Here is a 26,709-nt window from a genome sequence, read left to right as displayed (position 1 = left end):
AGGTGACAAGTAGGTTAGACCGGGGAAACCCAGTGGATGTGGTCTACCTAGACTTCCAAAAGGCCTCTGATAAGGTGCCACACAGGAGGCTGCTTAGCAAGGTGAGGGCCCATGGTGTTCGAGATGAGCTACTGGTATGGATTGAGGATTGGCTGTCTGACAGAAGGCAGAGAGTTGGGATAAAAGGTTCTTTTTCGGAATGGCAGCCAGTGACAAGCGGTGTCCCACAGGGTTCAGTGTTGGGGCCGCAGCTGGTCACATTATATATTAATGATCTGGATGAAGGGACTGGGGGCATTCTAGCGAAGTTTGCCAATGATACAAAGTTAGGTGGACAGGCAGGTAGTACTGAGGAAGTGGGGAGGCTGCAGAAGGATCTAGAGAGTTTGGAAGAGTGGTCCAGGAAATGACTGATAGAATTCAATGTGTGCAAATGTGAGGTCTTGCACTTTGGAAAAAAGAATACAAGCATGGACTACTTTCTAAATGGTGAGAATATTCGTAAAGCCAAAGTACAGAGGGATCTGGGGGTGCTAGTTGAGAATTCTCTAAAGGTAAACATGCAGGTTGAGTCCATGATTAAGAAAGCGAATGCAATGTTGTCAATTATCTCAAGAGGGTTGGAATATAAAAGCACCGTTGTGCTAATGAGACGTTATAAAGCTCTGGTTAGGCCCCATTTGGAGTACTGTGTCCAGGTTTGGTCCCCACACCTCAGGAAGGACATACTGGCACTGGAGCGTGTCCAGCGGAGATTCACACGGATGATCCCTGGAATGGTAGGTCTAACATATGAGGAACGGCTGAGGATCCTGGGATTGTATTCATTGGAGTTTAGAAGATTAAGGGGAGATCCAATAGAAACTTACAAGATAATACATGGCTTGGAAAGGGTGGACGCTCGGAAATTGTTTCCGTTAGGCGAGGAGACTAGGACCCGTGGACACAGCCTTAGAATTAGAGGGGGTAAATTCAGAACAGAAATGCGGAGACATTTCTTCAGCCAGAGAGTGGTGGGTCTGTGGAATTCATTGCCGCAGAGTGCAGTGGAGGCCGGGACGCTAAATGTCTTCAAGGCAGAAATTGATAAATTCTTGATGACACAAGGAATTAAGGGCTACGGGGAGAATGCGGGTAAGAGGGGTTGAAATGCCCATCAGCCATGATTGAATGGCGGAGTGGACTCGATGGGCCGAACGGCCTTACTTCCGCTCCTATGTCTTATGGACCACAATATGACAGATGTTTACATTATATTTGAAGTGAGTAATTCAATCTGAAGTCAGGATGTTAAATTTCAACAAAGGAAATTATGAAGGCATGAGGGCCAAATAGGCTGAGGTGAACTGGAACAATACATTAAAAAGCATGAGACTACAGAGGCAATGGATAGTTTTTGAAGGCTTATTGACTACACAGTCTAACAACAATATAGTGCTCCAAAGTCCAAAAACTCAAAAGTTCAGGTTTGTACAAGATTAAAAGAAACGGTCCATGAAGTTGCCAGAAGGTATTAGTAACCTGAGAATTTTAGAACACAGCAAAAGGAAGACCAAGAAACTGATAAAAATATGAATAAAATATTAATGTTTTAATGTTTTCTTAGTTTACAACGTAGCACCTTCTATAGGTACATAAAATGGCGATGTTTGTTTAAGATAAATATGAGTCCAATACAGGCAGAGTCAGCAGAATTTATAACAGTCAAGAGAAAAATGCTTTTGCTAAATAATTACCTTGTGTTTGTCGTTACCTAAATGATACAAGAAATCTTGCAGAACTAGAGAACCAATGCACGAGTGAACATGAGATGTTGAAGGATTTGAGGAGGAGTAAGAAAGCTGATTTGGAAAGTTTAATGATGCTTTACAGAAATTAGTGGTGCTTTAGGGAAATTAGTGGCCTGAAAATGGATAAGTCCCTGGAACCTGACATTCTACGTCCCAAGTATTGAAGGATGTAGCTATGGAGATAGTGAATGCATTGATGATTTTCTTCCACAATCTCATAGATTCCAGAATGTTTGCTGCACAAAGGAAGGGTGCAAATGTCACCCAATTCAAAGGTGGGGGCGGGCTGGTGGGGAGAGCAAATTTATAAGGCTCTACAGACCTGTTAGTTTTTACAATAATAGTAGGGAAATGTTACAATCTAGATAAATGAGCCACTCCGGCGTTAGCAGGCTGAGACTACAGTGCATTGCAAGAATCAGTCCCAAATGTTTCTTTGCATATCAATGACTTGGAGATAGGGACTAAATATAATATCTCCAAATTTGCGGATGACACAAAGCTTAGTGTAATTGTGTGCTGTGCGGAAGACACAAAGTGGCTTCAAGGAGATTTGGATAGACTATTAATTGGCCAAGAACTTGGCAGATGAAATATAATGTGGAAAATGTGAGATTATCCATTTTGGTAGAAATAACTAATGCACAGAGTATTCTTTGAAGGGTAAGGGATTAGAGAGAGTAATTTATAAAGGGACCTCGATGTCCCTGTCAATAAGCCATCAAAGACTAACATGCAGACACAGAAAGCTATTAAGCTGACTAAGTAGAATACTAGCCTCGTTGGAAGAAGATTTGGACAGGGAATTAACAAAGTCTTGCTTCAATTCTTAGAGTCACAGAGATGTACAGCACAGAAACAGATCCTTCGATCCGACTCGTCCATGCCGACCAGATATCCTAACCTAATCTAGTCCCATTTGCCAACACTTAAGGCAATAAGACATAGGAGTGGAAGTAAGGCCCATCGAGTCCACTCCGCCATTCAATCATGGCTGATGGGCATTTCAACCCCACTTACCCACATTCTCCCCGTAGCCCTTAATTCCTTGTGACATCAAGAATTTATCAATCTCTGCCTCGAACACATTTAGCGTCCCGGCCTCCACAACACTCCGTGGCAATGAATTCCACAGGCCCAACACTCTCTGGCTGAAGAAATGTCTCCGCATTTCTGTTCTGAATTTACCCCCTCTAATTCTAAGGCTGTGTCCACGGGTCCTAGTCTCCTCGTCTAACGGAAACAATTTCCTAGCGTCCACCCTTTCCAAGCCATGTATTATCTTGTAAGTTTCTATTAGATCTCCCCTTAATCTTCTAAACTCCAATGAATACAATCCCAGGATCCTCAGCCGTTCCTCATATGTTAGACCTACCATTCCAGGGATCATCCGTGTGAATCTCCGCTGGACACGCTCCAGTGCCAGTATGTCCTTCCTGAGGTGTGGGGACCAAAACTGGACACAGTACTCCAAATGGGGCCTAACTAGAGCTTTATAAAGTCTCATTAGCACAACGGTGCTTTTATATTCCAACCCTCTTGAGATAAATTGCATTCGCTTTCTTAATCACGGACTCAATCTGCATGTTTACCTTTAGAGAATCCTTGACTAGCACTCCCAGATCCCTCTGTACTTTGGCTTTATGAATTTTCTCACCGTTTAGAAAGTAGTCCATGCTTGTATTCTTTTTTCTAAAGTGCAAGACCTCGCATTTGCACACATTGAATTCCATTAGCCATTTCCTGGACCACTCTTCCAAACTGTCTAGGTCCTTCTTCAGCCTCCCCATTTCCTCAGTACTACCTGCCTGTCCACCTAACTTTGTATCATTGGCAAACTTCGCTAGAATGCCCCCAGTCCCTTCATCCAGATCATTAATATATAATGTGAACAGCTGCGGCCCCAACACTGAACCCTGTGGGACACCGCTTGTCACCGGCTGCCATTCCATAAAAGAACCTTTTATCCCAACTCTCTGCCTTCTGTCAGATAGCCAATCCTCAATCCATACCAGTAGCTCACCTCGAACACCATGGGCCCTCACCTTGCTCAGCAACCTCCTGTGTGGCACCTTATCAAAGGCCTTTTGGAAGTCTAGGTAGACCACATCCACTGGGTTTCCCCGGTCTAACCTGCTTGTCACCTCTTCAAAGAACTCCAACAGGTTTGTCAGGCATGACCTCCCCTTACTAAATCCATGTTGACTTGTTCTAATCCGACCCTGCTCTTCCAAGAATTTAGAAACCTCATCCTTAATGATGGATTCTATAATTTTACCAACAACCGAGGTTAGGCTAATTGGCCTATAATTTTCCATCTTTTGTCTTGATCCTTTCTTGAACAAGGGAGTTACAACAGCGATCTTCCAATCATCCGGGACTTTCCCTGACTCCAGTGACTTTTGAAAGATCTCAACCAACGCCTTCGCTATTTCCTCAGCCACTTCCCTCAGAACTCTAGGATGAAGCCCATCAGGGCCAGGAGATTTATTAATTTTATGACCTTTTAGCTTTTCTAGCACTTTCTCTTTTGTAATGGCAACCATACTCAACTCAGCCCCCTGACTCACTTTAATTTTTGGGATATTACTCATGTCTTCCACTGTGAAGATTGACGCAAAGTACTTATTAAGTTCTCCAGCTATTTCCTTATCTCCCACCACTAGGCTTCCAGCATCAGTTTGAAGTGGCCCAATGTCTACTTTTGCCTGTCGTTATGTATTGAAAGAAACTTTTACTATCATTTCTAATATTACTGGCTAGCCTACCTTCATATTTGATCCTCCCCTTCCTTATTTCTCTCTTTGTTATACTCTGTTTGTTTTTGTAGCCTTCCCAATCTTCTGATTTCCCAGTGCTCTTGGCCACTTTATAGGCTCTCTCTTTTTCTTTAATACATTTCCTGACTTCCTTTGTCAGCCATGGCTGTCTAATCCCTCCCTGGATAATCTTTCTTTTCTTGGGGATAAACCTCTGTACAGTGTCCTCAATTATACCCACAAACTCCTGCCATTTTTGTTCTACTGTCTTCCCTGCTAGGCTCTGCTTCCAGTCTATTTTCGTCAGTTCCTCTCTCATGCCCTCATAATTACCTTTATTTAACTGTAACACCATTACATCCGATTTTGCCTTCTCTCTTTCAAACTGCAGACTGAACTCTACCATATTATGATCGTTGCTTCCTAAGTGTTCCCTTACTTTAAGATTTTTTATAAAGTCTTGTTCATTACAAAGCACTAGTGGGCGACACGGTGGCACAGTGGTTAGCACTGCTGCCTCACAGCGCCAGAGACCCGGGTTCAATTCCCGCCTCAGGCGACTCTCTGTGTGGAGTTTGCACATTCTCCCCGTGTCTGCGTGGGTTTCCTCCGAGTGCTCCGGTTTCCTCCCACAATCCAAAAATGTGCAGGTTAGGTGAATTGACCATGCTAAATTGTCCGTAGTGTTAGGTGAAGGGGTAAGTGTAGGAGTATGGGTCTGGGTGGTATATGCTTCGGCGGGTCGGTGTGGACTTGTTGGGCCGAAGGGCCTGTTTCCACACTGTAAGTAATCTAATCTAATCACTAGGTCCAGAATAGCCTGCTCCCTTGTGGGCTCCATGACAAGCTGTTCCAAAAAGCTATCCTGTAAGCATTCCATGAATTCCCTTTCTTTGGATCCACTGGCAACATTATTTACCCAGTCCACCTGCATATCGAAGTCTCCCATGATCACCGTGACCTTGCCTTTCTGACATGCCTTCTCTATTTCCCGGTACATGTTGCGCCCCTGGTCCTGACCACTGTTAGGAGGTCTGTGCATAACTCCCATGATTTTCTTTTGCCTTTGTGGTTCCTCAATTCCACCCACACAAACTCCACATCATCCGACGCTATATCATTCAGTGCCATAGATTTAATTTTGTTCTTAACTAACAAGGCAACCCCGCCCCCTCTGCCCACCTCCCTGTCTTTTCGATAAGTTGAAAATCCTTGGATGTTTAACTGCCAGTCCTGACCCCCCTGCAACCACGTCTCTGTGATGCCTACCACATCATAATCATTCACGATGATCTGTGCCATTAGTTCATCTGCTTTGTTACGAATGCTATGAGCATTTAGGTAAAGTGCCTTAATGCTAACTTTCTTATCATTAGAGATATTGGAAGTCATAAGATGTCCTAAGTTATCCTTCCTTTTTGCTGCATTCCCTTCCTTTTGTCTGCCTCAAGTTTAAATCCGCCTGCACACATGCTATCCTGCTGCTTATCTTTCCATTTAACTCCATACTCCCTGTCGCTTTCACTTTCCCTTCCCCCCAACTCAGAAGTTTAAAGTCCTACTGATCACCCTATTTATCCTCTTCGCTAGAACATTGGTACCTGATCGGTTCAGGTGGCCCCTCTCACCTAAACCTATGCCCTCTAGTTCTGGACTCCCCCACCCCATGGAAAAGACTTTGTCTATTTATTTTATGCTTGTCCGTCATGTTTTATAAAACTCTATACGGTCACCCCTCAGCCTCCGACACTCCAGGGAAAACAGCCCCAACCTATTCAGCCTCAAATCCTCCAATCCTGCAACATCCTTGTAAATCTTTTCTGAACCCTTTCAGGTTTCACAACATCCTTCTGATAGGAAGCAGACTAAAATTGCATGCAATATTCCAAAAGTGGCCGAACCAATGTCCTGTATAGCTACAACATGACCTCCCAACTCCTATAATCAATACTGTGAGCAATAAAGGAAAGCATACCAAACGCCTTCTTCACTATCCTATCTTCCCGCAACTCTACTTTCAAGGAGCTATGAACCTGCACTCCAAGGTCTCTTTGTTCAGCAACACTCCCTAGGACCTTACCATAAGTGTATAAGTCCTGCTCTGATTTGCTTTCCCAAAATGCAGCACCATGCATTTATCTAAATTAAACTCCATCCGCCACTCCGCAACCTACTGGTCCATCTGATTAAGATCCCATTGTAATTTGAGGTAACCTTTTTTGCTGTCCATTACACCTCCAATTTTGGTGTCATCTGCAAACTTACTAACTATACCTCCTATGTTCACATCCAAATCATTTGTACAAATAACCCCACATTGTCGCCCACAGTTAGAATCAAACCCTGTCCCTGGTGTTTTGAGGCAGCAATGCTAACCACTGTGCTGCCGTGATGCCTTAAATGTTCATCTGACTTGTTTCAGGAATGGTGGAAATGTAATCTGAAGAGACCCTTGAGTTTCAAAAAATGAGAGGTGATCTCATTGACACGTACAAAGTACTTAAAGGGATAAACAGGGGATCGCAGGAGAGTTGTTTCCCCTAATTCGGTCGTCTAGAACCAGAGGCTCAATTTAAAAACAAGGGAATTGACACTTAGATTCAAGATGAAGAAATTGTTTTTTATAGTCATTAGTCAGAGGATGGTAAATCTTTGGGATTTTCTAATCCTGAGGGCTGTGGAAGCTCAGTCCTTGAATATGTTTAAACTTGAGATTAACGATGTGAAAGAATATGTGGATACTGTGGATGCTCAGCAATGATCATACTGAATGATGAGCAGGTTTGATGATCTGAATAGCCTACTCCTGTTCCTATGGTCCTACACTCCAAATTCTTTACAATATAGACTAACACACAACTTTTCTTCTAAAACCTATCTCCTATCATTTCCACAATATCAAAAGCAAGTAGCAGTAGCTATAAGTCATTGGAAACTCAACAGCTCCCTGAGGTAATCTACTGTAGTGCCTACGAGAATTAAATTACATTCATCTAATGTTGCTAATATTCCCAAACAGGGGAGAAAAACATCAAGCTGTTTAACAACTTTCTCACAACGACTAGGGACTGTTAGCAGTCTGTCACATTACACAGCAACAAAATATATACCTACAAAGGTATATATTTGCAATATGTTACAAGATACCATTGCAGCTTCTGACAGATTGAAAATTCAGGGTGAAACTGTAATACAGGCACATTTTAAATCCAACCAGAGAATGACAGTCATAGAGGTCTACAGAACAGAAAAGGGCCCTTTGGCCCACCAATTCTGTGCCAGTCAAAAACAACAACCTCATATTCTAATCCCATATTCCAGCACCTGGCCATAGTCTTGTATGCTTTGACATTACAACTGCACATAAATATATCGAAATACATCTGAAATGTTATGAGATTTTCTTCCTCTCAACGACCCTCTGAAACAGCCTAGCTAGCTACTTCATTGTATCAATCGCGATGATACAACCAGACAGACCACCTGGCATCGACCTTGATTCCAGAAAAGACAAAACGGCAAAAACAACTGCATCGACCGTGCAAATTCCTCTTTACTAACATCTGGGGAATAGTGTCAAACTGAGGAGAGCTGTCTCAGACTAGTCCAGCAACATCCTGACATTGTCATACTCCCAGAATCAGAGTTTACAGGCAATGTGCCAGATACCTTTATCACCATCCATGAATATATCCTGCTCCCAGAGGTAGCAGCACAGTGGTACACAGTTGGGAATGTTTGCCCTTGGTGTTCTCAACATTGAGTCTGGATCCCATGAAGTCTCATGACTTCTGGTTAAACCTGGAGAAAGTGAGGACTGCAGATGTTGGAGATCAGAGTTGAAAAGTGTGATGCGGGAAAAGTACAGAAGGTCAGGCAGCATCCGAGGAGCAGGAGAATTGATGTCAATCCTGATGAAGGTCTTATGCCTGAAACATTGATTCTCCTGGTCCTTGGATGTTGCCTGACCTGCTGTGCTTTTCCAGTGCGACATTTTTCAATTCAGGTTAACCTGGCCAAGGAAACATCCTGCTATTTACCAGGTACTGTCCTCCCTCAGCTGATGAATCAGTTCTTCTTCACATTGAACAACACTTTGATGAAACACCAAGGGTGACAAATGCTCAAAATGTTCTCTGGGTGGGGGATTTCAATGTCCACAACCAAGAGTGGCTGGGCAGCATGATTGATAATACAGCTGGTCAGGTCCTAAGGACATAAGTGTGTCTGCTGCAGGCAGTGAGGGAATCAAGAAGGAAAAATTCTCATCCTCACCAACCTGCCTGCCACAGATGCATCTGTTCATGACAGTATTGATAAGAGTGAATACTGCACAGTCCTTGTGGAGACAAAGTCCCACCTTCACATTTAGAATACCCTCCATTGTGTTGTGTGGTACTATCACTGTACTAAATGGAACACACATCGTACAGATTTAGCAACTCAAGACTAGGCATCCATGAGGAGCTGTGGGCCATCAACAGCAGCAGAATTGTACTCTAGCACAATCCGCAACTTCATGGCCTGGCACGTCCCCAACTAAACCATTACCATCAAGCCAGGGGATCAACCCTGATTCAATGGACAATGCAGGAGGGCATGCCAAGAACAGCACCAGGAATCCCGAAAGTGAGGCGTCAACCTGGTGAAGCTACGAAACAGTACTACTTAAATACCAAACAGCATAATCAGCTCAGCAATTTTACAATTAATGGATCATATCTAAGCTTGGCAGTCCTGCCACATTCAGTTGTGAATAGTGGTGGACAACTAAACAATTCACTGGAGGTGGCGGCTCTACAAATATCCCCATTTTCTACGATGTAAGTGCTCAGCACATCAGTGCAAAAGAGAAGGCTGAAGCTTTCATAGCAATCTTCAGGTAGAAGTGTCAAATGGATGATCCATCTCGGCCTCCTCCTATGGTCTCCAGCATCACAGATACCAGTCTTCAGCCAATTTGATTCACTCCATGTGATATTGAGAAATGGTTGGAGACCCTGGCTACTACAAAGGCTATGGGCCCTGACAATGTTCTGGCAACATTACTGAAGACATGCTCTAGAAACTGTGGCATCAAGGAGCCCAAGCAAGACTGGAACCAATGGTCATTCACCCAGGGTGGCATGATGGCTCAGTTATTACCACTGCTGCCTCACAGTACTAGAGACACGGGTTTGATTCCAACCTTGGGTGAATGTCTATGTGGTAGCAGCACAAGAGGCCATCAATATAAGATAGTCACTCAGAAATCCAATAGGAAATTCAAATGAAGCTTCTTCACCCATAGCAGAGGAAATGTGGAGCTTTATACCAGAGGGAGTGGTTAAACAAATGGTAAAGGCAAAACAAGACAAACACAACAAGGAAATAAATGGTTATAATGGTAAATTAGAACAAGAAAGGATGGAGATGCTGTTGCAGGTGGAATGTGAGTTTGTTTTAGGTAGCTGGCATTTGCTATCACCTATGGAATCTGCCCCAGCTTCACAAGGAAATGAAAGGAGAGGGTGTGATTATTTTGCAATTCTCTAACAGAGGGGAGTGAGGAAGTTCTATTATTCCACATGTTCAGGACAGAAATTGATGGGCTTCTAGAGACTAATATCATCAAGGGATATAGAGGTAGTGCAGGAAAGTGGCATCGAGATTCATCATCAGCTGTGATCTAATTGAATGGCAGGATAGAATATGCTTGATGGGCTGAATGGTCTACTCATGCTCACAGTAGTTGTTCATACAGAGTTGGCAGAGTTCAACAAACTCATTAAATGGTCTATGGGTCAAAATAAAAATCAAGAAGATATAGAGAAAGCAGCTGATTGGGAAGCATTTCCTTCTATGCTTGAACTAGTGAGTAGGCAATAGCCTAGTGGTATTATTACTGGACTGTTAATCCAGAGACCCAGGTAACATTCTTAGGTTCCAGGTTCAAATCCTGCCACAGCAGATGGTGGCATTTGAATTCAGTAAAAATTTGGAATTACGAGTCTAATGATGACCATGAATCCATTGACAACTGTCAGAAAAATCCACCTGGTTCACTAATGCCCTTTAGGAAAGGAAACTGCCATCCTTACCTGGTCTGGCCTACAAGAGATTCCAGACCCACAGCAATGTGGTTGACTCTTAACAGTCCTGTGGGCAATTAGAAATGGGCAATAAATACTGATCCAACCAGTGGTGTCTACATTCTGTTAATGAATAAAGAAATAAGATTTTAAAGCACGAAGCTGCTGCAGCTCGCAAACTACACAATCATAACCTTCATGTGCTGAACTTGGAGGGCTCTGGAACAGATCACCATGCTTACTGCTCTGGAGTTGATCCTTTCCTTCCCCAGCCCAAGGTGTTAAGAACAACTGCCCTGTATTCTTCCTCCCTGTCACCGCCCCAGACATAGCCCCACCCCAGCCCAACTACATGACAAGAGTAACGAACAGGTAATACACGTCACTAAGCAGAACACGTCAGCAGAATCAGACAGGTAGAAAATTAGTAGGAAAATAAACAATACCGGTGTAACAACTTTTGGCAGTCAGGAGCAGGATATCTGCCCTCAAATTCCACACCCAAAGCTTAAGCTACAAAGTTTAAACTATAACATAAATACCTACAGGCTAAATTTAACTAGCTATATACTTGTAACTGGTCTGGCAACTGGGTATATCACGTACAACATATCGTTGAGAAAAAAACTTTTTTTAACGTATTTTCTAATCAACCTGTTCAGAGATGTTATTACATCTCCCTCTGAGGGAGCTGGCATAGTACACGAGAAAAGAACTGGCCTCTCACTGTGCTTTCTATCATTCTCTGCTATTCATAGAATCCCTACAGTGTGGAAACAGGCCCCTCGCCCCAACATGTTCACACCGACTCTCCGAAGAGTATCCCACCAGACCCATTCCCCAACCTTATTACTCTATATTTACCCCTGACTAATGCACCCAATCTACACATCTCTGAACACTACAGGCAGTTTAGCATGGCCAATTCACCTAACCTGCACATCTTTGGATTATGGAAGGAAACCGAAGCACCCGGAGGAAACCCAAGCAGACACGGGGAGAATGTGTAAACTCCACACAGACAGTCACCCAAGGCTGGAATTGAACCCGGGTCCCTGGCGCTGTGAGGCAGCACTTTTTGTGCACCTTCCTATCTTACAGAATGTATGCTATTATTGCAGATTTTTTAAAAAAGTCTTTTATGGAACAAGTGGGATCTCACCTTGGTTTTCTGACTCAAAGGTAGGGATACTACCACTGCACCATGATTTTATCATGCATTTATATCAACACAGTAACATCAACAGCAGCTGGGAATGTATAAAGTCTACGCAAACTGCAGTTTTTGGACACATTATCAGATCTGATTAATTCCTTCACAAAAAAACTGATATTAAGCTGTTTGTCAAGGACATAGTTTTTGCATCATATAATCCACACCATTACTATCTGCTGCCAAGGTAGATTCTGTGTTACGTTAAGGCCATAAAGCCACCTGTTAAACAGAGGTTGAGGTCAACATTGATTTCTTAGGGTCTTGTGGCTGAGGAGTAAAGGCTCTACTTCAAGGCCATATAGGTATGGGTTTAAGTCCCACCCATCCCAGAGGTATGTTATAACCTGTCCATTCTGGAACCTTCCACCTCCCCCACTTCCTTCTGACTCCATCCTCTCCCCTAACCCACCTCCTGTCATGTATTTACTCTCCCTCCTGACCTTCTGCTCTCCAATGCTGCAATAATTTTTGAGCCTGAACTCTCCCATGTCCTAGCCCCCTACCCGATGCACCAGGCTTTATTATCACATAGTCTGCCATTATACACTATCTATTGTTAGCCACTAACAGTCTCCATTAACAGCTACTCCTAGCCAGATCATTATCTACTCCTTTGTCTGTCCAACTATTCTTTTCTCTCTTTGGGCTCCATGCCCACCAATCATTTACTCACTACTCCCTCCCCCCAAGAGACAGTGAGGTCTGCAGATGCTGGAGATCAGAGTCGAGAGTGCGTTGCTGGAAAAGCACAGCAGGTCAGGCAGCATCCGAGGAGCAGGAGAGTTGACGTTTTGAGCCAGAACCCTTCATCAGGAATGAAAGGCTCCAGCCCGAAACAGCGATTCTCCTGCTCCTCGGATGCTGCCTGACCTGCTGTACTTTTCCAGCAACACATTCCCTCCTCCCACCCTAACTTCTGCACATAAACTGACATTTTCCTAGCTACTATCAGTTCTGAGGAAGGGTCAGTGGACCCATATGTTAACTCTGATTCCTTTTCAGATGCTGCCAGACCTACTGAGCTTTTCCTGCAACTTCTGTTTTTGTTTCTAAAACTATTGAATTCGATATAGGAGTTCAGAAGTTGCAAGGTTCCCAAGCTGAAAATTAGGTGTTCTTTTTTCCAGCTTCCACTGACCTTCGCTGGAGCACTGTAGCAAGCCCAAGCACGTTGGCCGGGAAACAGGGTCGTGTGTTGGAATGGCAGGCAACCAGAAGCTCAGGATTCTGTGCATGGACAGAATGTAGATGTTCTGCAAAGTGGTTGCCCAGTCTGAGCTTTGTCACACCAACGTAGAGACGACCACATTGTGAGCAGCACTTCTCTCAGCTTCACCTGGAAGATGCATCTGGAGCCTTGGAGAGTGAGGAGTTTGCTGCTGAGTTTTTCCAGCAATTTCCAAATCTGTTTCTGACTTCCATCATTCACAGTTGCTTTTCATTTAGTGAAATAACATGCCTGGTTCACTCACCTGCTGACAAATTCATACTGGAAATACATAAAGAATGCTGCCAGACACATCAAACACGGCAAGCAGTATGTTCGAACATGGACTTTAGTAAGGCATTTGATAAGGTTCCCCATGGTTGACTTATGAAGAAGATGAAGTCACATGGGGTCCAGGATATTCTAGCTAGATGGATAAAGAACTGGTTGTGCAACAGGAAACAGAAAGTAGTAGTGGAAGGGAGCTTCTCAAAATGGAGACCTGTGACCAGTGGTGTCCCACAGGGATCCATGCTGGGACCACTGTTGTTTATGATCCACAGAAATGATTTGGAGGAAGGTGTAGGTTGTCTCATTAGCAAGTTTGCAGATGACACTAAGATTGGTGAAGTTGCAGATAGTGAAGGGGACTGTCAAAAAATATAGCAAAATATAGATTGATTGGAGAATTGGGCAGAGAAATGGCAGACGGAGTTTAATCCGGACAAACGAGAGGTGATGCATTTTGGAAGATGCAATTCCAGAACAAACTATACAGTAAACAGAACAGTCCTGGGGAAAATTAATGTACAGAGAGATCTGGGTGTTCAGGTCCATTGTACCCTGAAGGTGGCAACGCAGGTCAGTGGAGTGGTCAAGGTGGCATATTGCATGCTTTCCTTCATCAGAAAGGGCATTAAGTACAAGAATTGGCAAGTCATGTTACAATTATATAAGACTTTGGTTTGGACATATTTGGAATATTCCATCCAGTTCTGGTCGCCATGTTACCAAAAGAATGTGGATGCTTTGGAGAGGGTGCAGAGGAGGTTCACCAGGATGTTGCCTGGTATGAAGGGTGCTAGCTATGAGTAGATTAGGATTATTTTCATTGGAAAGGGGGAGGTTGAGGGCGGAAACCTGATTGAGGCCTACAAAATCATGAGAGGTGTAGGCAGGGTGGATAGCAAGAAATTTTTTCCCAGAGTGGGGGATTCAATTACTTGGGGTCACGAGTTCAAAGTGAGAGGGGAAATGTTTAGGGAAGATATACTTGGAAAATTCTTTATGCAGAGGGTGGTGGGTGCCTGGAATGCGTTGCCAGCGAAGGTGGTAGGGACAGGATTGATAGCGTCATTTAAGATGTATCTAGACAGATACATGAATGGGCAGGGAGCAAAGACCCTTAGAAAACAGATGGCAGGTTTAGATAGAAGATCTGGATTGGCGCGGGTTTGAAGGGCCGAAGGGCCTGTTCCTGTGCTGTATTGTTTTTTGTTCTTTGTTCTACAGTAGTCAGCACAATGGGATTGAAAACACACTGGCCAATTATGTGTTGTGAAAAGGCACAAGGTCTTTGAGCATGCAGGGATTCCTGTTCATGTTCTGTTGCACATTATTTCCACATGTTGAATAACTGTGATGTGTTTCTGGGACATTGGCAGGTCACCTTTCCTATTTCATTTACTTCATTTCATTGCACTTTTTTGATTGACTGTTTAATTGAATCACTTTCCCATGATGGTTAATGGTATCCCTCTGCTTTTATTGCATCCACCTTAAACCTGTTGGTCTTGCTGGCATGGAGTTCCACAGGTATTGATTGTTCACCTAAAACACACCTAAAAGGACACATTTGGTAAATTAAGCTACATTCTGATAGTAGCAGGTTAAGATAACCATAGAGAGCATCACAGATGATCTTCGTCCAGGTTTAGCCTGGTGTCTGTGCACATGGCAGGGGTTTTTGAATAATGACCAAGAGTGGCAACCTTTTACCTTTGACAGTGATTTCTACTGTTCTATTTAGGACAGACATTTTCTATTTAAATACTGCAATCTACTGCCTGCTGTCAGTTATAAAGATTGTATCTAAGTGGTGAGAAGGCATTATATGAAACGACCTTGCAGTTTTCTATTTTCCAAAAGATATTTCTGACAGCTTTTCAGGTTTTTAATATAATGAGATTTTTTTAAGATAATGTGATCAAGAAACATAACAGTCACTGCCTCTAACAACTAATGCTTTTCTGAATATTTCACCCGTACCTCTTCAATACCCCAAGAGAACTGAATAAACCCCTGTTGACACCGGGCCAGACATACATCAGAATACTGCCTTCCGTTACAACAGGATGATGAGACTTGATATCGATCAGACTTGCTCAATTACATTTCACCAACTCATCTTCACAAACAAATGCAAAACAAAGAAATTTCCTCATTTCCTACAAGTGAGCCATCTTTCTTGATTTAGAAGACAATTTATAAGGATTCTCCAGCACTTTTAACGATGTCCACTTCAGCAAAAGCTTAATGCTCTTTCAACTCCCATTAAAAAACAAAAGTCTGTTTTCCCCCCCAAACGTCTCACTGCCTGCGTTTGAGATTTTTCCATTTTTATTGTTTAAAGCCAACTAGAAAATGGCCCCAATCTTTATTGCTGAAAGTTTGGAACCAGTAACTCTCCAATAGGAGACTTGGAGGTCCGGTGTTGGACTGGGGTGGACAAAGTTAAAAATCACACAACACCAGGTTATTGTCCAACAGGTTTATTTGCCGCCGCACAACCACCTGATGAAGGAGTGGTGCTCCGAAAGCTAGTGCTTCCAGATAAACCTGCTGGACTATACCCTGGTGTTGTATGATTTTTAACTTTGTCCAATAGGAGAGGCTGAGCTTTTATCCTTGGAGCATTGAAGGCTGAGGGATGACCTTATACAGCTTTATAAAATCATGAGGGGCATGGATAGGATGAATAGCCAAGGTCTTTTTCCTAGAGTAGGAGAATCCAGAACTAGAGGACATAGGTTTAAGGTGAGAGGGCAAAGATTTAAAAAGAACCTGAGGAGCAACTATGGCATGGAGAGGGTGGTGTGTGTATGGAACAAGCTGCCAGAGAAGGTGGTGAAGGCTGGTACAATTACAACATTTAAAAGACATCTGCATGTGTACATGAGTAGGAAGGGTTTAGAGGGGTATGGGTCAAATGCTGACAAATAGGATTAGATCAGTTTAGGATATGTGAACAGCATGGGCAAGTTGGACTGATGGATCTGTTTGCGTGTGACCTTATTGGGGTTTGATTCTATGACCTGGTGAGTTTCTCCAGCACTTGGTGTTTGTTATTTCAGATTTCAAGCATCCAGGTATTTTGCATTTGTTAATAGACCGGAATCTCTGTGGTGTATACAGAATGTAACTACCCAGCCATGAGGAATGCCATGCCTGTACCAGTGAAGGTGGTGGATTCCAGTCAGGACCAGGGCCCGATTCAAGAACCAGATGCGGTTCAGTCCAGGGAGCATTCTGAGGTAGGTCTGGTTCGTGGACTAGAGTCTGGTCTGATCCGGGACTGGGGTCCGGTTCGGGGACAGGGGTCTGGTCTGATCCGGGACTGGGGTCCGGTTTGGGGACAGGGGTCTGGGCTGATCCGGGACAGGGGTCCGGTTCGGGGACAGGGGTCTGGTCTGATCCGGGACTGGGGTCCGGTTCGGGGACAAGGGTCTGGTCTGATCCGGGACTGGGGTCCGGTTCGGGGTCAGGGGTCTGGTCTGATCCGGGACTGGGGTCTGGTCTGATCCGGGACTGGGGTCCGGTTCGGGGACAGGAGTCTGGTCTGATCGGGGATTGGGGTCCGGTTCGGGGACAGGAGTCTGGTCTGATCCGAGACTGGGGTCCGGTTCGGGGATAGGAGTCTGGGCTGATCCGGGACTGGGGTCCGGTTTGGGGACAGGGGTCTGGTCTGATCCGGGACTGGGGTCCGGTTCGGGGACAGGGGTCTGGTCTGATCCGGGACTGCGGTCCGGTTCGGGGTCAGGGGTCTGGTCTGATCCGGGACTGGGGTCCGGTTCGGGGACAGGGGTCTGGGCTGATCCGGGACAGGGGTCCGGTTCGGGGACTGGGGTCTGGTCTGATCCGGGACAGGGGTCCGGTTCGGGGACAGGGGTCTGGTCTGGGACTGCGGTCCGGTTCGGGGACAGCGGTCTGGTCTGATCCGGGACTGGGGTCCGGTTCGGGGACTGGGGTCTGGTCTGATCCGGGTCTGGGGTCCGGTTCGGGGTCAGGGGTCTGGTCTGGTCTGATCCGGGACTGGGGTCGGGTTCGGGGACAGGGGTCTGGGCTGATCCGGGACTGGGGTCCGGTTCGGGGACAGGGGTCTGGGCTGATCCGGGACTGGGGTCCGGTTCGGGGTCAGGGGTCTGGGCTGATCCGGGACTGGGGTCCGGTTCGGGGACAGGGGTCTGGGCTGACCCGGGAATGGGGTCCGGTTCGGGGTCAGGTCTGATCCGGGAATGGGGTCCGGTTCGGGGTCAGGGGTCTGGTCTGATCCGGGAATGGGGTCCGGTTCGGGGACAGGGGTCTGGTCTGATCTGGGACTGGGGTCCGGTTCGGGGTCAGGGGTCTGGTCTGATCCGGGACTGGGGTCCGATTCGGGGACAGGGGTCTGGTCTGATCCGGGAATGGGGTCCGGTTCGGGGACAGGGGTCTGGGCTGATCAGGCACTGGGGTCCGGTTCGGGGTCAGGGGTCTGGGCTGATCCGGGACTGGGGTCCGGTTCGGGGACTGGGGTCCGGTCTGATCCAGGACTGGGGTCCGGTTCGGGGACAGGGGTCTGGTCTGATCCGGGACTGGGGTCGGGTTCGGGGACAGGGGTCTGGTCTGATCCGGGACTGCGGTCCGGTTCGGGGACAGGGGTCTGGTCTGATCCGGGACTGGGTCCGGTTCGGGGAGAGGGGTCTGATCCGGGACTGGGGTCCGGTTCGGGGTCAGGGTTCGGGGTCAGGGGTCTGGTCTGATCCGGGACTGGGGTCCGGTTGGGGGTCAGGGGTCTGGTCTGATCCGGGACTGGGGTCCTGTTCAGGGACAGGGGTCTGGTCTGATCCGGGACTGGGGTCCGGTTCGGGGACAGGGGTCTGGTCTGATCCGGGACTAGGGTCCGGTTCAGGGACAGGGGTCTGGGCTGATCCGGGACTGGGGTCCGGTTCGGGGACTAGGGTCTGGTCTGATCCGGGACTGGGGTCCGGTTCGGGGACAGGCGTCTGGTCTGATCCGGGACTGGGGTCCGGTTCGGGGACTGGGGTCTGGTCTGATCCGGGACTGGGGTCCGGTTCGGGGACTGGGGTCTGGTCTGATCGGGGACTGGGGTCCGGTTCGGGGACTGGGGTCTGGTCTGATCCGGGACTGGGGTCCGGTTCGGGGACTTGGGTCTGGTCTGATCCGGGACTGGGGTCCGGTTCAGGGACAGGGGTCTGGGCTGATCCGGGATTGGGGTCCGGTTCGGGGACTGGGATCTGGTCTGATCCGGGACTGGGGTCCGGTTCGGGGACTGGGGTCTGGTCTGATCCGGGACTGGGGTCCGGTTCGGGGACAGGTGTCTGGGCTGATCTGGGACTGGGGTCCGGTTCGGGGACTGGGGTCTGGTCTGATCCGGGACTGGGGTCCGGTTCGGGGTCAGGGGTCCGGTCTGATCCGGGACTGGGGTCCGGTTCGGGGACAGGGGTCTGGTCTGATCCGGGACTGCGGTCCGGTTCGGGGACTGGGGTCTGGTCTGATCCGGGACTGGGGTCCGGTTCGGGGACTGGGGTCTGGTCTGATCGGGGACTGGGGTCCGGTTCGGGGACTGGGGTCTGGTCTGATCCGGGACTGGGGTCCGGTTCGGGGACAGGGGTCTGGTCTGATCCGGGACTGGGGTCCGGTTCAGGGACAGGGGTCTGGGCTGATCCGGGATTGGGGTCCGGTTCGGGGACTGGGATCTGGTCTGATCCGGGACTGGGGTCCGGTTCGGGGACTGGGGTCTGGTCTGATCTGGGACTGGGGTCCGGTTCGGGGACAGGTGTCTGGGCTGATCCGGGACTGGGGTCCGGTTCGGGGACTGGGGTCTGGTCTGATCCGGGACTGGGGTCCGGTTCGGGGTCAGGGGTCTGGTCTGATCCGGGACTGGGGTCTGGTTCGGGGACTGGGGTCCGGTCTGATCCGGGACTGGGGTCCGGTTCGGGGACAGGGGTCTGGTCTGATCCGGGACTGCGGTCCGGTTCGGGGACAGGAGTCTGGTCTGATCCGGGACTGGGGTCCGGTTCGGGGTCAGGGGTCTGGTCTGATCTGGGACTGGGGTCCGGTTCGGGGTCAGGGGTCTGGTCTGATCTGGGACTGGGGTCCTGTTCGGGGTCAGGGGTCTGGTCTGATCCGGGACTGGGGTCCGGTTCGGGGTCAGGGGTCTGGTCTGATCGGGGACTGGGGTCCGGTTCGGGGTCAGGGGTCTGGTCTGATCTGGGACTGGGGTCCGGTTCGGGGTCAGGGGTCTGGTCTGATCTGGGACTGGGGTCCGGTTCGGGGACAGGGGTCTGGTCTGATCCGGGACTGGGGTCCGGTTCGGGGACTAGGGTCCGGTTCGGGGACAGGGGTCTGGTCTGATCCGGGACTGGGGTCTGGTTCGGGGTCAGGGGTCTGGTCTGATCTGGGACTGGGGTCCGGTTCGGGGACAGGGGTCTGGTCTGATCTGGGACTGGGGTCTGGTTCGGGGACTGGGATCTGGTCTGATCCGGGACTGGGGTCCGGTTCGGGGACTGGGATCTGGTCTGATCCGGGACTGGGGTCCGGTTCGGGGACAGGGGTCTGGTCTGATCTGGGACTGGGGTCTGGTTCGGGGACTGGGATCTGGTCTGATCCGGGACTGGGGTCCGGTTCGGGGACAGGGGTCTGGGCTGATCCGGGACTGGGGTCCGGTTCGGGGACAGGAGTCTGGTCTGATCTGGGACTGGGGTCCGGTTTGTTTCAATGCTCAAACCCCGGCCTTTATTTCAAGTGGAGTCTGTGCCCCCTCCCTCGGTCGCCCCCCCCCCCTCCTCCTCCTCGGTCACACTCCCAGCCCGCGGTCCTTCCCCCCACATCCCCCTCCCCGCGGTCCTTCCCCCCACATCCCCCAGCCCGCGGTCCTTCCCCCCACATCCCCCTCCCCGCGGTCCTTCCCCCCACATCCCCCTCCCCGCTCCGGGACACACAGCAGTTCCCTCCCAGCCCGACGCGCTGCAGCCAGCTGCCGGAACCGAGCCCTCTCACCGCAGCTAGCGTCCACTCCGTCCCAGGTCGGGTCGACTCAGGCTCCGCACTGCCCTCTGCCCATCTAGGCCCCCGTTTCCACGGTAACCGGCCCGAGGTCCCCCAGTCCCCCCCGGACTGTCTCCACCGCGTCCGCAGCCACCGCGCCTGCGCTCTCCGGAGGGACGGCGAGGGAGAAATGCGCATGCTCTGAGCCAGGGTTAGGTCCTGCTGTCTGACAGAATGGCCAATATCACTAAAGAAGCAAGATCTATCTGTTTGCAGCACAATCTTCACTCTGGAATTAATTTTGCTGCAAAGGTACTTAAGGATTTAGATGCTAAGACTTTCATGATACTGCACAGAATGAGGCCATTCAGCCCATTATGTCGATACTGCACCTCTTTCTTCAAAGTCCTACATATGTTTTTCTTGTAAATATTTAACCAATTCTCTTTTCAAAGTTTTCATGACCTTCTGGCTTATTCGTGATTTAAGAAAAAGATCATTTATGTAGCACTTCTCATGCCCACAGGATGTCCAATACACCTTACAGCCAGTAAAGTGCTTCTGAAATAGGGAACACAGCATTCACATTGTGATAATGATCAGATAATATTTTATGAAATTAATCGAGGGATACGTATTGTCCAGAACACCAAGACAATTCTCCTGCCCATCCTTGGGATTTTTACATTTACCCGAGGCTGTTGATGGCTTTCAAATTACTGTCTCCTCTTAAAAAAAGGACAATGTCTACAACAGAGCTGCATATTCTCAGTAGTGGGATGTCCATCTTGAACACACATTATAATTTAGAGGAAACAATGTTAACAACTGAGCCATAGCTGACAGAACAAAGATGAAAGGCTTTTGCCTGAAACATCGATTCTCCTCGTCAGATGCTGCCTGACCTGCTATGCTTTTCCAGCAACACACTCTCAACAGCAGAACAAAGATCATGACAACTGACTGAGTAAATACAAAATGAGATCTAAAATAAAAGCAACGTGCTGGAGAAACTCAGCAAGTCATAGAGCCATACAGATGTACAGCACAGAATATGAGGAGTTCCTCCTCCAGGCATCGGATGGTAATGGTTTGGTGGTGAAGGCGGCCCAGGACCTGCATGTCCTTGACGGAGTGGGAGGGGGAGTTGAAGTGTTCAGCTACGGGGTGGTGGGGTTGGTGGGTGCGGGTGTCCCAGAAATGTTCTCTGAAATGATCCGCAAGAAGGCGTCCTGTCTCCCCGATGTAGAGGAGACCACACCAGGTGCAATGGATGCAGTAGATGACATTGGTAGAGGTACAGGTAAATTTCTGATGGAATCTATCTACTTCTGACCAATAAAGGAAATCATATCAAACGCCTTCTTCACTATCCTATCTACCTGCGACTCTACTTGCAAAGAACTATGAACTTGCACTCCAAGGTCTCTTTGTTAAGCAACACTCCCCAGGACCTTACCATTAAGTGTATAAGTTCTGTGAAGATTTGCTTTCCCAAAATGCAGCACCTCACATTTATCTAAATTGAACTCCATCTGCCACTCCTCAGCCCATTGGCCCATTTGATCAAGGTCCCATTGTATTCCAAAGTAACTTTCTTAACTGTCCACTACACCTCCAATTTTGGTGTCATCTGCAAATTTACTAATTATACCTCTTATGCTCCCATCCCAATCATTTATATAAATGATGAAAAGTGGTGGACCTAGCACCGATCCTTATGGCACTCCACTGGTCACAGGCCTCCAGTCTGAAAAACAACCCTCCACCACCACCCTCTGTCTTCTACCTTTGAGCCAGTTCTGTATCCAAATGGCCAGTTCTCCCTGTATTCCATGAGATCTAATCTTGCTAACTAGTCTCCCATGGGGAACCTTGTTGAACACCTTACTGAAGTCAATATAAATCACGTCTACCACTCTGCCCTCATCAATTCTCTTTGTTACTTCTTCAAAAAACTCAATCAAGTTTGTGAGACATGATTTCCGACATACAAAGCCACGTTGACTATCCCTAATCAGTCCTTGCCTTTCCAAATACATGTACATCCTGTCCCTCAGGATTCCTTCCAACAACTTGCCCACCACCGACGTCAGGCTCACTGGTCTATAGTTCCCTGGCTTGTCCAGCTTACTGGTCTATAGTTCCCTGGCTTGTCCTTACCATCTTTCTTAAACAGTGGCACCACGTTAACCAATCTCCAGTCTTCCAACACCCCACCTGTGACTATCAATGATACAAGTATCTCAGCAAAGGGCCCAGCAATCACTTCCCTAGCCTCCCACAGAATTCTAGGGTACACCTCGGGTACACTCATAGAGTCATAGAGATGTACAGCATGGAAACAGACCCTTTGGTCCAACCCGTCCATACCGACCAGATATCCCAACCCAATCTAGTCCCACCTGCCAGCACCCGGCCCATATCCCTCCAAACCCTTCCTATTCATATACCCATCCAAATGCCTCTTAAATGTTGCAATTGTACCAGCCACCACCACTTCCTCTGGCAGCTCATTCCATACACATATCACCCTCTGTGTGAAAAAGTTGCCCCTTAGGTCTCTTTTATATCTTTCCCCTCTCACCCTAAACCTATGCCCTCTAGTTCTGGACTCCCCAACCCCAGGGAAAAGACTTTGCCTATTTACCCTATCCATGCCCCTCATAATTTTGTAAACCTCTATAAGGTCACCCCTCAGCCTCCAACGTTCCAGAGAAAACAGCCCCAGTCTGTTCAGCCTCTCCCTATAGCTCAAATCCTCCAACCCTGGCAACGTCCTTGTAAAACTTTTCTGAACCCTTTCAAGTTTCACAACATCTTTCTGATAGGAAGGAGACCAGAACTGCTTGCAATATTCCAACAGTGGTCTAACCAATGTCCTGTACAGCCGCAACATGACTTCCCAACTCCTGTACTCGGTACTCTGACCAATAAAGTAAAGCATACCAAACGCCTTCTTCACTATCCTACCTACCTGCGACTCCACTTTCAAGGAACTATGAACCTGCACTCCAAGGTCTCTTTGTTCAGCAACACTCCCTTGGACCTTACCATTAAGTGTATAAGTCCTGCTAAGATTTGCTTTCCCAAAATGCAGCACCTCGCATTTATCTGAATTAACCTCCATCTGGGGAGTATGTCTTAAAATGTATAAAAGCAACACTTTTATACATTTTAAGACATCCAACACTTCCTCCTCTGTACTATGGACATTTCGCAAGGTGTCACCATCTATTTCCTGACAGCCTGTATCTTCCATATCCTCTTCCACAGTAAATACTAATGCAAAATATTTGTTTAGTATCTACCCCATTTTCTGCATCTCCACACAAAGGCCACCTTGCTGATCTTTGAGGGGTTCTATTCTCTCCCTAGTTATCCTTTTGACTTAATGTATTTGTAAAAGCCCTTTGGATTCTCCTTAACCCTATTTGCCAAAGCTATCTCATGTCCCCTTTTTGCCCTCCTGATTTCCCTCTTGAATATACTCCTATTGTCTTTATACTCTTCTAAGGATTCACTTAATCTATCCTGTCTATACCTGATATATGCTTCCTTATTTTTCTTAACCAAACCCTCAATTTCAAAGTTTGTGAGAAGATTTGTAGCTCGGGTGCTCGTTGTTGTGGTTCTGTTCGCCAAGCTGGGAATTTGTGTTGCAGACATTTCGTCCCCTGTCTAGGTGACATCCTCAGTGCTTGGGAGCCTCCTGTGAAGCTTCTGTGTTGTTTCGTCCAGCATTTATAGTGGTTTGTCTCTGCTGCTTCCAGTTGTCAGTTCCAGCTCTCCGCTGCAGTGGCCGGTATATTGGGTCCAGGTCGATGTTAACCCTCAATTTCTTTAGTCATCCAGCATTCCCCATACCTAGCAGCCTTTCCTTCCCCCCTAACAGGAATATATGTCTCTGGACTCTTATTATCTCATTTCTGAAGGCCTCCCTTTTTCCAGCTGTCCCTTTACCTGCAAACATCTGCTCCCAATCAGCTTTTGAAAGTTCTTTCCGAATACCATAAAAATTGGCCTTTCTCCAATTTAGAACTTCAACTTTTAGATCTGGTCTATCCTTTTCCACCACTATTTTAAATCTAATAGAATTATGGTCGCTGGCCCCAAAGTGCTCCCCCACTGACACCTCAGTCACTTTCCCTGCCTTAATTTCCAAGAGTAGGTCAAGTTTTGCACCTTCTCTAGTAGGTACATCCACATACTGAATCAGAAAATTTCCTTGTACACTTAATAAATTCCTTTCCATCTGAACCCATAACACTATGGCAGTCCCAGTCTATGTTTAGAAAGTTAAAATCCCCTACCATAACCACCCTATTATTCTCACCGATAACTGAAATCTCCTTGAAAATTTGTTTCTCAATTTTCCACTGACTATTAGGGGGTCTACAATGCAATCCCAATAAGGTGATCATCCCTTTCTTATCTCTCAGTTCCACCCATAACTTCCCTGGATGTATTTCTGGAAATATCCTCCCTCAGCACAGCTATAATGCTATCCCTTATCAAAAACACCACTCTCCCTCCTCTCTTGCCTCCCTTTGTGTCCTTCCTGTAGGATTTGTATCCTGGAACATTAAGGTGCCAGTCCTGCCCATCCCTGAGCCATGTTTCTGTAATTGCTATGATATCCCAGTCCCATGTTCCTAACCATGCCCTGCGTTCATCTCCCTTCCCTGTTTGGCCTCTTGCATTGAAATAAATACAGTTTAATTTATTAGTCCTACCTTGTCCCTGCCTGCCCTGACTGTTTGACTCACTTCTGTTCACAACTGCACCAGTCTCAGATTGATCTCTTTCCTCACTATCTCCCTGGGTAACTGGGAATATGGAATTCAAAATCCAAGCACATTAGCCATGACAGTATCAGGAGCAGGCTGAAGCCAGTGGTCTATGTCTGCTCCTATTTAGTATATTCATATAAATTTGTTATGAACTTTCTTTGGAACTAAGTAGAGGATTGAACAAATAGTTGATTTTGTATGGTCGAGAAAGGTGGGAAGGAGGAAGCAGAGCACCAAGGAAGGCCATGGTTTTCCTTAGAGGGAAGGTTCTCAATTGTTTCAGGAGAAAGTGACGTCTGCAGATGCTGGAGATCAGAGCTGGAAATCTGTTGCTGGAAAAGCGCAGCAGGTCAGGCAGCATCCAGGGAACAGGAGAATCGACGTTTCGGGCATAAGCCCTTCTTCAGGATTCCTGAAGAAGGGCTTATGCCCGAAACGTCGATTCTCCTGTTCCCTGGATGCTGCCTGACCTGCTGTGCTTTTCCAGCAACACATTTCCAGCTGTCAATTGTTTCACCCAGAGAATGGTGACACTGTGGAATTCGCTGCTACAGAAAACTGCTGAGTCCAAAAATTTAAGATTTTTAAAGAAGATGTGGACATAGTTTGTAAGACTAAAGGGATAAAAGGGGAAAGCAGGAACAGAATGTGAGTTGGATGATCAGCCATGATTACATTGAATGGCAGTCATGATATGGAGATGCTGGTGTTGGACTGGAGTGTACAAAGTTAAACATCAGACAACACTGGGTTATAGTCTAACAGGTTTATCAGGTAGTTGATGAAGGAGCAGCACTCCGAAAGCTAGTGCTTCCAAATAAACCTGTTGGAGTATGACCTGGTGTTGTGTGATGTTTAACATTGAATGGCAGAGCAGGCTTGAAAGACTGAAGAATCTACTCCTGTTCCTGTACTCTATATTCCTAAGAACTGGAGGATAAAGTTCATGGTCTGCAAAGTAACTAAATGGAAATTAAGTGCTGTTCCTCCAGGTTATGTTGGGCTTCATTGGAATCTGCACCAGACCAAGAGCAGGAATGTGAGTACGAGAGCAATATGGTGTATTGAAATGCAAGCACCCAGAAGGTCAAGTTCATTGTTGAAGGCAAAGCTGAGGTGTTCAACAAAGCAATGACCCTGCTTACGTTTCATCTCCCAATGTGAGGCCATAACACACAGCAACAGAAATAGGCCAATTCAGCCCAACATGTCTGCTCCACCATTCAATAAGATCAGGACTTGATCTGATAATCCTCAACTTCACTTTTCTGCCTTTCCCCCATAATCCTTTATTCCCTTTCCTGCTGATCTTATAGCCTTGAATATAATTAATGATTTAGCCAAAGGGGAAGGTGATGGCTTAGTGGTGTTATTGATGGACTATTATTCCAGAAAGGCAAAGTGAGGACTGCAGATGCTGGAGATTAGAGTCGAGAGTGTGGTGCTGGAAAAGCACAACTGGTCAGGCAGCATCCGAGGAGCAGGAGAATCAATGTTTCGGGCAAAATCCCACTCTCTCGACTCTATTACTCCAGAAACTCAACTAATGTTCTGGGGACCTGGGTTCAAATTCTGCCACGACAGATGGTGGAATTTGAATTCAATAA

General features: G+C 47.0%; 1 protein-coding gene across 2 annotated transcripts in view; it reads right to left on the bottom strand.

The window, feature by feature from the left end:
* kiaa0513 (KIAA0513 ortholog) overlaps nucleotides 1–20,445 on the bottom strand; it is an 82,105-nt gene extending 61,660 nt beyond the window's left edge. Inside the window, exon 1 of one of the 2 annotated variants that reach the window (XM_043706487.2) lies at nucleotides 20,322–20,445. The gene's annotated coding sequence lies outside the window, so the exon portion shown is untranslated. Of the gene's footprint in view, nucleotides 1–12,974; nucleotides 13,326–20,321 lie in introns of those variants that run through there. The other variant, XM_087995675.1, reaches the window with a different exon arrangement.
* Nucleotides 20,446–26,709: the final 6,264 nt, after the last annotated feature.

The sequence above is a fragment of the Chiloscyllium plagiosum genome, unplaced genomic scaffold, assembly GCF_037043375.1.
Source record: "Chiloscyllium plagiosum isolate Xiang-an unplaced genomic scaffold, Cpla_swu_hap1 HiC_scaffold_17, whole genome shotgun sequence".
Lineage (NCBI taxonomy): Eukaryota > Metazoa > Chordata > Chondrichthyes > Orectolobiformes > Hemiscylliidae > Chiloscyllium > Chiloscyllium plagiosum.
Note: the sequence above shows the minus strand (reverse complement) of the source record. Positions and strands in the feature narration are given on the sequence as shown.